The sequence below is a fragment of the Ptychodera flava genome, chromosome 1 (assembly GCF_041260155.1).
Source record: "Ptychodera flava strain L36383 chromosome 1, AS_Pfla_20210202, whole genome shotgun sequence".
NCBI lineage: Eukaryota > Metazoa > Hemichordata > Enteropneusta > Ptychoderidae > Ptychodera > Ptychodera flava.
In genome coordinates this window covers 7,203,946-7,217,215 of record NC_091928.1, presented here as the reverse complement: position 1 = coordinate 7,217,215, position 13,270 = coordinate 7,203,946, and positions in this window count along the sequence as shown.

Here is a 13,270-nt window from a genome sequence, read left to right as displayed (position 1 = left end):
TTAACATTTCGACTGGTCGATGGTCTCTCACTCTTGGAGTAAAAATTTGACGCTTTTCAACAAAGGATAGAACAGATGATATATATATATTATATATATATATATATATATATATATATATATATATATATATATATATATAAAATATACCTGAGGAAAAATGTCATAACCAATCATGACATTTTCATTCCTGTCATCTTAGCATATTGTATTTGCATGCCAAATAGCTTAAGAGGACCAGCAAAAGGGTATTCGTATGCAATTTTTTAGCGGGCAGGCAAATTTAAAAGCTAACAAGCGAACGGGGGGAACAGTCAATTTTAACAGTGGACGGGGAGAAAATTTCAGTTTTTACAGCGAGCGGGAGAGCCTTTCTTGCAGTTGATGCCGGAAAATATGTACAAGGAGTAAAATGCCGTGGTTAATAGAACTTCAGGGAAGATCAGTCGCCCAACTTAGGGTGGAGCAAGAGGTAGAAATGATGATAAGTATTACAACAGCCACTTAGCTTTACACTGAACACGGACGTATATTTAAGCAATAAAGCACACCCAGCGACAGTATACCACGAGATTTTGACCAGTTCACGACATATATGCACGAGCGATAGCAAGTGCATATATGAAGTGAACTGGTCAAAATCGAGTGGTATACCGTCCCTGGGTGTGATTTATTGCTATTATATCATAACAGTATATTGAAATTCTGGCGTGGAACGTCATAAACAGATTTTTGCTCAAGCTGAGAGCTCACGCGTATGCCAGCCGTGGTATATTGCCAATATACCACGGTCCTTTTCGCGTTTCGACCAATCAGATCGCTGTATTTGCACCATCAATATACTGGTATGATATAATATGTATTTATTCACTTAACGAACGCACACTGGATGATGGATACATTGTTGCATAAATGAAATGTACATGTGGGAGTATGAACATCTGTTGGACAATGAGGGACTGTTAGTGGTGGGCAGAGGGTAGTACGGAAGTTGAATTGATGTGGGGAATGGGTATGGTCAGCTGCACCTGACTAGTCTAAGGGAGCCGTCATTATTTACGGTCTTGGGGGTTGGAGGAATGTCATCGGAAACTCCGAAATTTCGACTAACCCACACCCCCTTTGCCAACCTTGATGAATTTGAGTAACCCCCTTTCTAAATCAGAAATTTGACTGCCCCCTTAGAGGAGTTAAATACCAATACATTTATTTGTAAAAATCAAAAAATACAGCAATAGTAAAGACCTTTCAAATCCTGATGTACCCTGCTAGATTATCATAGGTTATCTTATGAAGGTTGGAAGAAGTGAAACCAACAAAATGAAATTCAAAGTGACAACAAAATACAGATATATTCAACAACCAAACAATGACAATACATTTTGTAAGAAAAAGTTCTTAGTTTGCCAGAGTTTGAAGATCAAAGAATATGCAGGAATGAAAAATATGTGACCTTCTTGTGTCATTTCTTCAGCTGCCAGCTTCCAATGAATGGCCTGAAGACAATTAAAATATATATGATGAATTCACAACTGTTCAGTTTTGTGCTAGAGCCCGTGAAAAATTTGATGTATGCAATGGTGCAGTCTGGTGCAATCTGAAAAGTGTTTCAATTTTTTATTGGTAAACTGTAGGAATACCCCAAGAGGATAGTATGAGAGGGGGTATGCCCCCTCTCGCATCGAAAATTTTGAGGAATTAAAGTGTGCAATGGTGCAAGTTTAGACGTGTTTCAATATATTTACCACCAAGAATTGAGTAACTTCGTTCTTCCTCTGCACATTTTGAGCAACCTTCTTTGAAATTTTCCATTTTAGCGTGACCCCCTCACTTTCCTCCGACCCACCAGGCCGTAAATAATGACGGCTCCCTAATCGTTTTTATCTTGATGTCATATTTTTGGAATATGCTTTCAGGATGGAATGATATTGGTTACAACAATGGAGTCGTCAAATCACCAACAATTGATGACCTTGCCAGTAAAGGGGTCACCTTCACACAATCCTACGCGCTTCCATCGTGTGCACCGTACGTATTGTATTCGTCGCAATTACTTCCTGGGATGAAATTGACATATACGTTTTAGCGTTCACTTCAGAACTGAATTTAAAGTCAATGCCTATTCGAAATCGGTCACATTTTTCTCTCTTAGACTTTGTTGTGGTCGTGATCATACTACAATAGTGATGATGACCATTGTATTTTTCTGTCGGGCTTTGAGGGTTTTCTTTGATTTTTGCAGTTTGAGAGGATCATCATCAGCAAGTTTCCTTCCTCTCATTTTGTCACTCATTCCTGCCGAATTCGTCACTTAGCCTACCTTCTCACTGTCTGTTCAGTTCTAGGGCGTCACTAATGACAGGTTACTATGCCCACCGTATCGGCTTTCAGGTATAGTGTTCATGTATGTATGTATGTATGTATGTATGTATGTATGTATGTATGCAGTGTATGTATGTATATATGCATTTAATACCTCGTTGAAAGGTTGCCCTAGTACCAGAATACGTTACATTGCGTATTTTGCAAAAACTTTAAAGCAATTGTCTACATTGGTGTCAGGATCATTATTCTTGAGAACTTGGTTTCAACAATACGTAACACGTTATTCCGACCATTTCGTCCTCAGCATCAAATTTCGTTGAAGAAAATCCCAACAGGTTTGCCTTTGCACTTTACCTTGCTGTCAGAGAAACTGAAAGAAGAAAGCTACGCAACGTACATCGTCGGAAAGTAAGTTGACCCGTCTTTTATCCTCACCCAGTCTGATAGTTCTACCCTTCGCCCTCCCCCCAGTCTGATGGTCCACCCTTGATACTCCCCCAGTCTGATAGTCAACCCTTGGCTCTCCCCCAGTCTGATAGTCCACCCTTGGCCCTCCCCAGTCTGATAGTCCACCCTAGACCCTCCCCAGTCTGATAGTCCACCCTTGGCCCTCCCCCAGTCTTATAGTCTACCCTTGGCCCTCCCCCAGTCTGATGGTCCCCCTTGACACTCCCCCAGTCTGATAGTCTACCCTTGGCCCTCCCCCAGTCTGATAGTCCACCCTTGGCCCTCCCCCAGTCTGATAGTCCACCCTAGACCCTCCCCAGTCTGATAGTCTACCCTTGGCCTCCCCCAGTCTGATGGTCCCCCTTGATCCTACCCCAGTCTGATAGACTATCCTTGGCCCTCCCCCCAGTCTGATGGTCAACCCTTGATACTCCCCCAGTCTGATAGTCCACCCTTGGCCCTCCCCCAGTCTGATAGTCCACCCTAGACCCTCCCCAGTCTGATAGTCCACCCTTGACCCTCCCCCAGTCTGATGGTCCACCCTTGGCCCTCTCCAGTCTGATAGTCCACCCTTGATCCTCCCCCAGTCTGATAGTCCACCATTGACACTCCCCCAGTCTGATGGTCCACCCTAGGCCTCCCCAAGTCTGATGTTTCCCCTTGGCCCTCCCCCAGTCTTATAGTCTACCCTTGGCCCTCCCCAGTCTGATGGTCCCCCCTTGACACTCCACCAGTCTGATAGTCTACCCTTGGCCCTCCCCCAGTCTGATGGTCCACCCTTGATCTTCCCCAGTCTGATAGTCCACTCTTGACCCTCCCCCAGTCTGATAGTCTATCTTTGGCCCTCCCCCAGTCTGATAGTCTACCCTTGGCCCTCCCCCAGTCTGATGGTCCACCCTTGATACTCTCCCAGTCTGATAGTCAACCCTTGACCCTCCCCCAGTCTGATAGTCTATCTTTGGCCCTCCCCAAGTCTGATGGTCAACTCTTGACCCTCCCCCAGTCTGATAGTCCACCCTTGACCCTCCCCAGTCTGATAGTCCAACCTTGACACTCCCCCAGTCTGATAGTCCACCCTTGACACTCCCCCAGTCTGATAGTCTACCCTTGGCTCTCCCCCAGTCTGATAGTCCACCCTTGGCCCTCCCCCAGTCTGATAGTCCACTCTTGACCCTCCCCCAGTCTGATAGTCCCTCTTTGGCCCTCCCCCAGTCTGATAGTCTACCCTTGGCCCTCCCCCCAGTCTGATGGTCCCACCCTTGATACTCCCCCAGTCTGATGGTCAACCCTTGACCCTCCCCCAGTCTGATAGTCCACCCCTTGACCTTCCCCAGTCTGATAGTCCACCCTTGACACTCCCCCAGTCTGATAGTCCACCCTTGACACTCCCCAAGTCTGATAGTCTACCCTGGCTCTTCCCAGTCTGATAGTCCACCCTTGGCCCTCCCCCAGTCTGATAGTCCACCCTAGACCCTCCCCAGTCTAATAGTCCACCCTTGACCCTCCCCAGCTGATGGTCCACCCTTGGCCCTCTCCAGTCTGATAGTCCACCTTGATCCTCCCCCAGTCTGATAGTCCACCATTGACACTCCCCCAGTCTGATGGTCCACCCTTGGCCCTCCCCCGTCCGATGTTTCACCCTTGACCCACTTCTCGTTCTCCAGATGGCATCTTGGTCACTGCAAGGAAGAGTACACGCCGAACAGACGGGGTTTTGATCATTTCTATGGTTTCTACACCGCAAAAGAAGACCATTTCAGGCACACACTTGGTAAGCTTTGTTTCGGAGACTGTCAAACACTAATCGATACAGTGATATCATGAAAACCACAACTGTTAATGCAAAGTACAGTCACAATTATATTTAGTCATCGCCACCAAGGACAAATAATTATGAAACATTTCACACTCAGCATTGTCATCGTCATGGAAGTGAGCATGACCACAGGCTACAGGGTACTGCAGGCACTATCCATAAGGCTTATCTAATGATAAAAGTTTAATACATTCCGTTTATTGATCATATTCACAAATTCTCGACGAATAATGTCTGCATTACCCTGTGCACAGACCTTGCTGTCATCGTCATAGCACAGACAATCAGCACCACAGACCTTGCTGTGACCGTCATGGCACAGACAAGCATCACCACAGACCTTGCTGTCATCGTCATGGCAGTGACAAGCATCACCACAGACCTTGCTGTCATCGTCATAGAAGTGACAAGCATCACCACAGACCTTGCTGTCATCGTCATGGCAGTGACAAGCATCACCACAGACCTTGCTGTCATCGTCATGGCAGTGACAAGCATCACCACAGACCTTGCTGTCATCGTCATGGCAGTGACAAGCATCACCACAGACCTTGCTGTCTTCGTCATGGCAGTGATAAGCAAGACCACAGACTTTGCTGTCAACGTCATGGCAGTGATAACCATCACCACAGACCTTGCTGTCATCGTCATGGCAGTGATAAGCATCACCACAGACCTTGCTGTCATCGTCATGGCAGTGATAACCATCACCACAGACCTTGCTGTCATCGTCATGGCAGTGACAAGGATCACCACAGACTTTGCTGTCATCGTCATGGCAGTTACAAGCATCACCACAGACCTCGCTGTAATCGTCATGATAGTGACAATCATCACCACAGACCCTGTTGTCATTGTCATCAAATTTTGGATTATATATCAGTATTTCATCGTGGATAAGCACAAACATTGTTAAATTAATCACTCGTTATGTTCGAATTTTAAGGAAACGGATATTTAGACTTAAGAGAAGACTTCACGCCTGATTGGAGTCAAGATGGTGTGTATTCATCGGTATGTAATCTCAGATATTTGTTTTAAAGTTCAGTAAGTCGTTAAAGAGGTCGAAGTATAGAGTTATTCCTTAGAACTCGTAGTCGTTTTAAAACACTGCTGGAAATGCTTAAAATTGTGATTTCTGCAACACTGCTGGAAATGCTTAAAATTGTGATTTCTGCAAAATATTTGGTAATGTCTGACCGGTTGCCATACTTTTTGTTGTTGTTGCTATCAGTATTCTCTCAGTATATTACACATACAGAATTTACTTGTAGTATCAAATTGCTCTCAAAGCTTGACCCTTAAAGCGGTTTCGATTTTTAATTGATTCCTTCAGACCCTTTTCGTTTACTTTTCACTTTATCAGCCCCCTACACGGACTCCAAGGACTTGGTTTCGTGCGCTCTTCAATCTGTCCGTACAAACTCAGCACTCAGACATGCCTAAACCTATTTCATTCAATCTTGGTACAAGGACAGAGTATCTGTACTACGACATTTATATTCACGTCAATTTACATATATTTTATGATACGATGAAGGCTGCGTTCACTAATAAAAGTTGGGAGTCTGGAGGAATCGCGATTGAATATTTTTCAGACCCCCTCAGTACCCTAAAAAATTTTCAAGCCACCCCCCCCGTCTATATGATTAAACTTTTTCAAGTCCCTCTCCCAAAATTATCCTGCATCCTCATACTTATCAGGCTGCACGCAAAGAAAAAATAAACATGTATTGGGTAGTTCTACTCGAAGTGTTCGATACTACCTGTCATTAGCAGTTTATAAAGCCATATTCCTATGAGGCAAGTTCTTAAATTGATTCATTTTTAAACACAGCAGTGGATTATTTGGATATCAGTCTACGCCAACTTGAATCAACCCAACTCTGGCCACGTCAATGACACCTGCTTAAGAGCACACAAAATGACGAGCGTGAGAGACTATGCAAATTATGAATTCGTGGCTACATTTTGCCAAGTTGTCATAGTGAAAAACTGACCATAGTGACCTACCAAAAATATTTTCAACAGTACGAGACATAGATGACTTAGATGCTGCTCAAAATTGGCATAACTTGAACGTTAAAATAAGCGTTTTAATCTATAAAAGTTAGGTGTAATAATGGCAAATTTGGTAGAAAATAAATAATAGTTAGTAACCACTACCTATCTGACTTACAGATTGATATATGGCGGGTGCCACATGTGGGGCAGGATGCGCTGACTATTTTCGAAACACCTGACATCACTTCTTGGTCTTTTGGCCAGAGGTCCATATATCTTTCTTTCATGAATTTGACTTTGTTTGTGTATCGTCTATTTACTGTCTGTTCTGTGCTGTTTTGTGTCTATGTTTACAACTATTGTCTTACAAATTCTGACATAGTGTTATTTAGATAATGAATTGGTATGACTGCGATTATTTTTCCATTCAGTCACACATTTTTTTCCTTAGTCTTTACCATTTAAAGTTTTACTTTGTGTTATTTTGCGATTAGAATGTGAAAATTTAGAAATTAAGCATGGTGACCCCATCTTTTTTCTTAATTTGATTATTCTCATATGCCAGAATTCAAAAATCCCTGATGACTTTCAAGTCTCCTGGTCTTCCACGTGCTGCTATCAAGTCCGATATTATATACAACCATATTTCACTGTCATGAGCGTCATTTTACCCAAACTCTTCTTCAACTACATCAAACTCAGAGCTATCTCTATCACTGCCGATATGCAGTGACAGTGACACTGCAATAGCAAGTCAGTAGCTGTATGAAGTTTGATATTTTGACAATTTTTGTTCATGTAACAAGACTGTGTTCTTGTTCTACTCCCTATAGCATGTTAAGCTGTCTAGTATTCAGCTTTGCCAGCACAGCCTGTGTATGTGTACTGTGCATTGACGTTGGATCATTGACTAATGACTTTCAGTCTGGACTTTAAGGCTATTGTCTGGGCTATTTTAAAACACTAACCGTGTAGTACCTTGTTTTCAGATTTTGTCATCTTTTTGTTGCAGTAGATAGTAAAATGCAGTGCAGGGGGAAAACCGGATATTCGGTTGGCATGGCGACAATTTCAGGGTTAAAAATATGAGGAAATTTGTGGCAAAGATATCTATTGAACGAAAAGTCATACAACAACCGAATTTTTTCTGTAGCATTCAGATGTATATGTATTACAATATGAACCTAAATCTATGACTGTATAAGATGTCAATATAAATTAAATCATAGTCATCTCGGTAAGATTGAAAAATTAATAAATTTCACAACTTTCCGTCAAGTTTCTACTATGACATGATTGGATGACCTTGTTTTTTGAGGTTTATTTTGTAAAGTATTTAATTTCACATATGTTGGCTGATTTTCATTGCATTCCAACCATTCTTTCAAGAGTTATTACTGCCACAAGAAACGAATGCAGTACAAAACACAATTGTTAGGAGTATCGGATTGAAATGTTTACAACATAAAGGTGATACTCATACTTCATGCAAAGTTTACGACCTCAAAATAGGGTATTGGACAAGTTTAAATTGTTAGTTAGAATTCTATTTACAAAAGCCTGGTTATAATTGCTTTCTAAGTGAAAAATGAACAGTTAATTATCAAAAAAACATTGATTTTATAATCAGCATGATAATGAAATTCATGTGAGATTCTTTACTTGTTATGTATATGGACACCATAACGTCTAATATGGTTTGTTTTCTGGTTTAATTGCTATACCTGAATGAAAATCTTCATATGCCTTACAGTAATATCCACACAAAATATAAAACAGAATCATTTGTTGCAAATTTCTTCCCGATTACTCATTGATCTGGCTTTTTTAGACTGCAATTAGTCTCAAACTCACAATTTCCACAACGCCATATTTTTACCTCTGAAAAACGTGCTTCAATAAGCAAGCAAATGGTCACTACTTCATACATGATGCCATAACTCAACAAAGTTTTTAGGCAACCAAAAATAGCGATTTACCTGTTTTGAATATATAATTAGACTAAATAAAATGTGACCAGGGGTCAGTGGGAAAAAAAAACGCGATTTTTCTCGATTTTAGTTAATATTTTTTGAAGAATGATATAGCTTATTTGAAAGTATACATGTCGAGGGTGACAATGAAGGAAAAAAATAAAATTTGATTTTTGAGCATTTTGACCGACATTAGCCCAGACGATGGCCTTAATTCAATTATCATCAAATTCATATTTATATACAGGCATTGCCGACAATCATGTATTTCAGCATACTGTAGGGAGACAATAAGAAACTGTATTTGATATATTCCATAGAAATATTGAAAAAAATATCAACAGTTGCAGCTTCTACTCCTTTACTAGGCCCACTTGTTTGGGTTTTTTAAAGAAAAATCATACATGTTTGGAGTTTTTCGAGATAAAAGTCGGGAAATGTGACAAAGTGGCTCTAGATTTTGCTTAATTATAACTAGCATTAGAACAACTTGATGACATTAAATTATTTTATTAATTACCTGACAAACCTTGGAATTGCAAAATGTAAAGGTAAAGGGGAACTAAAATTTTTTCAGTCCGCCCCATAGACAGAGCAAAACTCTTAAGTCTCCCCTCCACTACCCCCAAAAAATTCGAATCCCCTCAGCGTTTTTTTGTTAACGCAGCCTAACTGTCATCAGTTGACGAATTTGTGTACTATGTCTTCATGTTCAGCCATTACGCATCGATTCCATGCCTAAACATATTTCATTTGAAGTCGGTATTCGGACGATATACAATGGCACATGTCAAATGCAGTAAGGTCTTCATATTCGAGTCAACTTGTGTCACGATAGAATCCAATATGGCCGCTGATTAACAATTTTGTTGTTTAACCCATCTTTGGAACCATTAATTAAACATGCATGAGCACGTGCCATTAAAACTTCACACAAGGTCAATATACTAAAATGTATCTATGTGCGTCAACTTGTGTCACAATATGATCCGACATGACTGTTTTGCGGTCATTCTGTCATTAAGTTTTTGTCTGTTTCATGCCTGTATAGAACATTTCAATCTTAACATAAGGACACTATACTATAATGTAGACATGTAAATCAATTTGTAATTGCACCAATCAAAGGAGAGAAGTGCTACAATCTAACAGGGATCATCAGCTCCTCAAAACAGCTGACACAGCAGAGACTACACCATCGACGATGATTCGTTCTTTCTGTTTTCGTAATGTCGTAATTTGGTTATGGCACAGCCGTGTTTGGTCGATCGATTTACGTTTAAACTTCCCTGTCAGCTGGCGGGGAAGAACAGTGAACATGACGTCACATTTCTTTTTTATGATTTTCATGCTTTTAAAGAGGCACTCCCACTTAGTAACATTTTTAAAACACATTTTTTGAATGTCAACGGTCAATATTTGACGTGGCGACTCCGTGCGGATCGCGAGATATCGATAAAAACATGTCATTTCCCGAGCGTATTTTCACATCCCGAAGTTTTTACAATCGTTTTGGTTATGACCCGAAATCCCCCGAAAGTGTGCTGTTGTGCCGATTGGCGATATTCTAGGAGTCCAAAAACGTTCGAATTACGCAATTAATTTACCTCCTTCTACTGCGATAACTTTATATACATCATTATCAATGCCTTTACCTCAGGTAATTCTTTTTTAAAACTTCTCCTTAGTTTTTGTCGTTTTCATTTTTGTCAATCAGTTGTATTGGATTTTTAAACAATACCACATAGATATCAGTTTTTTACGTGTAAAATATTAGGTGTACAGCAGCGTCAGCGTAGACTCGTACTCCATAGCGTAGTTGACAATGGCCCCAGTGCCGAACGTTCTATGTTCAGAAGCTGAATTCAGGTAGGCCACCGGAATTCAAACTTTAACTTTTTGAGGATATATTTTTTCGATATCTCGTGATTCAAGCGTAGTCGCCATGTCAAATATCGACCGTTGGCATTAAAAACATGGGGCCCGGGGGCACCGACGTCCTTTGTACCTCCTTACTGTTTATTAATTGCCATAAATGTGAAATTTGGCAAAAAGTCAAATGTTTTGACATAAATGAAAGTTATTTGAACTGGTTGGTTACCGCTCCAGCATAAGTTCAAGTGTGGATTCTAAGTATCAACAACCTTGATATGAACCATTGACTAAAAAACATTTGCTTGTTACACTCACCACACTTGTACTTAGTATTTGGAGTGTACACCTATCTACAATACAATGATAAAAAGTTTGGACTCTGTAGGTCAACAGTGCATCTTTAATGTATGAGACTAAATAAGCTTACCCCTCAAGTATGTATAGGCCAAAAACAATATTTAATTTTGAATTATGTAGTGCAGGGAAGGACATACAATATGGTGAAAAGCAAACTAAATATAAACATAGGGCCAAAGTCCCTGAAGCTACTATAGACATGGATACAAAATTAAGTATTTCCTGACTGTATGAAATTATCTCACTTAGGTCATCCTAGGGACTTGTAAACCAAATATTAAAGCTGTCTGACCAGCGGTTTTGAAAGAACAAGCAACTCAACAGTTGACAGAGCTCTGCTGTGTTATGTAGGGAATAACCTTTTGTGACACATGGATTGTTGAAGAAGGTGGATATCTTTGATTAACATTGTATTAGTGAGTTCTGTTGAATAAGTTGAGACTGTACATACTCAGAAAAAGCACACTGAAGAGACAATTGTTTGAAACTTAAGAAGTTCAAGGTCACCAAAAGCATTATAAGGAATCGTGTAACTTTCATTGCACTGTTTACACAGATTGCATAATTGCTATAAATAGCACATGAGGAATCTTACAGCCAAGCTTTACCATAAAAACCCTATCACTTTGACCACTCTTTTAATTGACCACTCTATTTTTGTCCTCAAAAAGTAATTTTATTTTATCCTTACCAAGTCAACCATAAATGGAAATTAGAACTTTCTCTATCTCTATCTCTATTGACTATTTTGAGCAATTTCTTTTAGATAACATACAGGGCACAATAAATGACGGTTCAGAATATGTCAAAGTTGGGATTCAGGAAAGTTGCCTTTATATGTTTTAATCCTCCATGATGGTAAGCATTTCACTATGAACTGTCAAAAAAAGTTGAACTTTCTGATAATTCTACACTAAAATTATTTTGGCTTTGATGATTTCCTAATTAAAATTCAATTATTTAAAATCATATTATTTTTTTCTGGGTGAATTGATAGGGTTTATACAGTACAACAATTACATACAATGTAAGTCAGATTTTGACCAAAAATGACAAAAAAATTCCTTAAAAATACACATTTGCATATTTCATCACAATTTGAACAAATCTAAGTTGGGTTGTCCCTAGGGACCTGTATACCAAATAACAAAGCTGTCTGACCAGCGGTTATGAAGAAGAAGATATTTTACCAAAAACACCTTTTTTGGGATTACTTTGCCTATTTTCAACAATATCAAAAATTAAAAAAAAAATAGTTTCTCAAAATCATATTTTTCATCTACACAACAAATATCAAATCAGTAAGTACTGCGGTTCTCAAGATATTTGAGTGGACGGACGCCTCACAAACGGACATACATACATACATACATACATACATACATACATACATACATACATACATACATACATACATACATACATACATACAGACAGACTGACGACGGACGCCGGACGAATACCCATCCCAATAGCTTCTATAGACTATAGTCTATAGTAGCTAAAAACTGAATATACAATTATATGGAAATGTTGTTTTACAGTCATGAGTATCTGGTGTGTGCCGAGAGACAAATATTAAAATTGGACAGTATCATCCTGACCACAGTTTGTCTGACTGGTTGTTTCCTTCTGATTTTCTGACACGGTGATAGGTACAAAATATTATGCTATTCACAATATTTACACAACATAGCTTGCATTTTGTTCACAGTAGAACTGAGTTTTACATGTAAGATAACTTTCTCGTAAACTGTAAATTCTGGCTTCTGGCAGCTCAAACGTCGCAATACTACATTTTTTGATGTGATATGGAGTGATTTGCACACATGCAGTGACAGTCGATATATTCATAGTATGAGAGTCTACTGTACATTAAAGCATAGTGATGTTGACAACTACATGCATGCCAGTGCACGATTTCAAAGTAGCCAGGAGGAAATTCTAATGGTCTTTTAGTGGAAATATAGGTATTAAAACGACAGTGAAACAAACAACATTAGTTATCGTGACCTTGCTAAACTGCAATCTCGGATCATGTATGATCTGATGATCATGCCAAATTACCATGTCGGATAGCCCTGCGTACGATGCTGTGTGTTCCGCTACAGCTATTCGCCCCGCCCACCACAGCCCTGCAAAGACCCGTACGTAGGGTCGGTGACTTCAAATCCGTTTGGGACTTGACGTAAAAAGCCAAATTACTGCCGAAATTCAGCGTTCTTGGTCCCAAGTCGTATCCCTGCCCGCCTCAGCTACTCGATCGCTTCCAAAAATGCCAGTCTTTATTCACTTTTCGTAAATAACCGTCGATGTCGGCAACTCTCTCGCTAGCCCTGCGAACGTACGCAGTGTACGCAGTGCATTCCCTGTGTGCGTTCCTAACACACAGCATCGTACGCAGGGCTAGCGAGAGAGTTGCCGACATCGACGGTTATTAAGTAAAAGATGATGTCAAAATCAATGCACAACT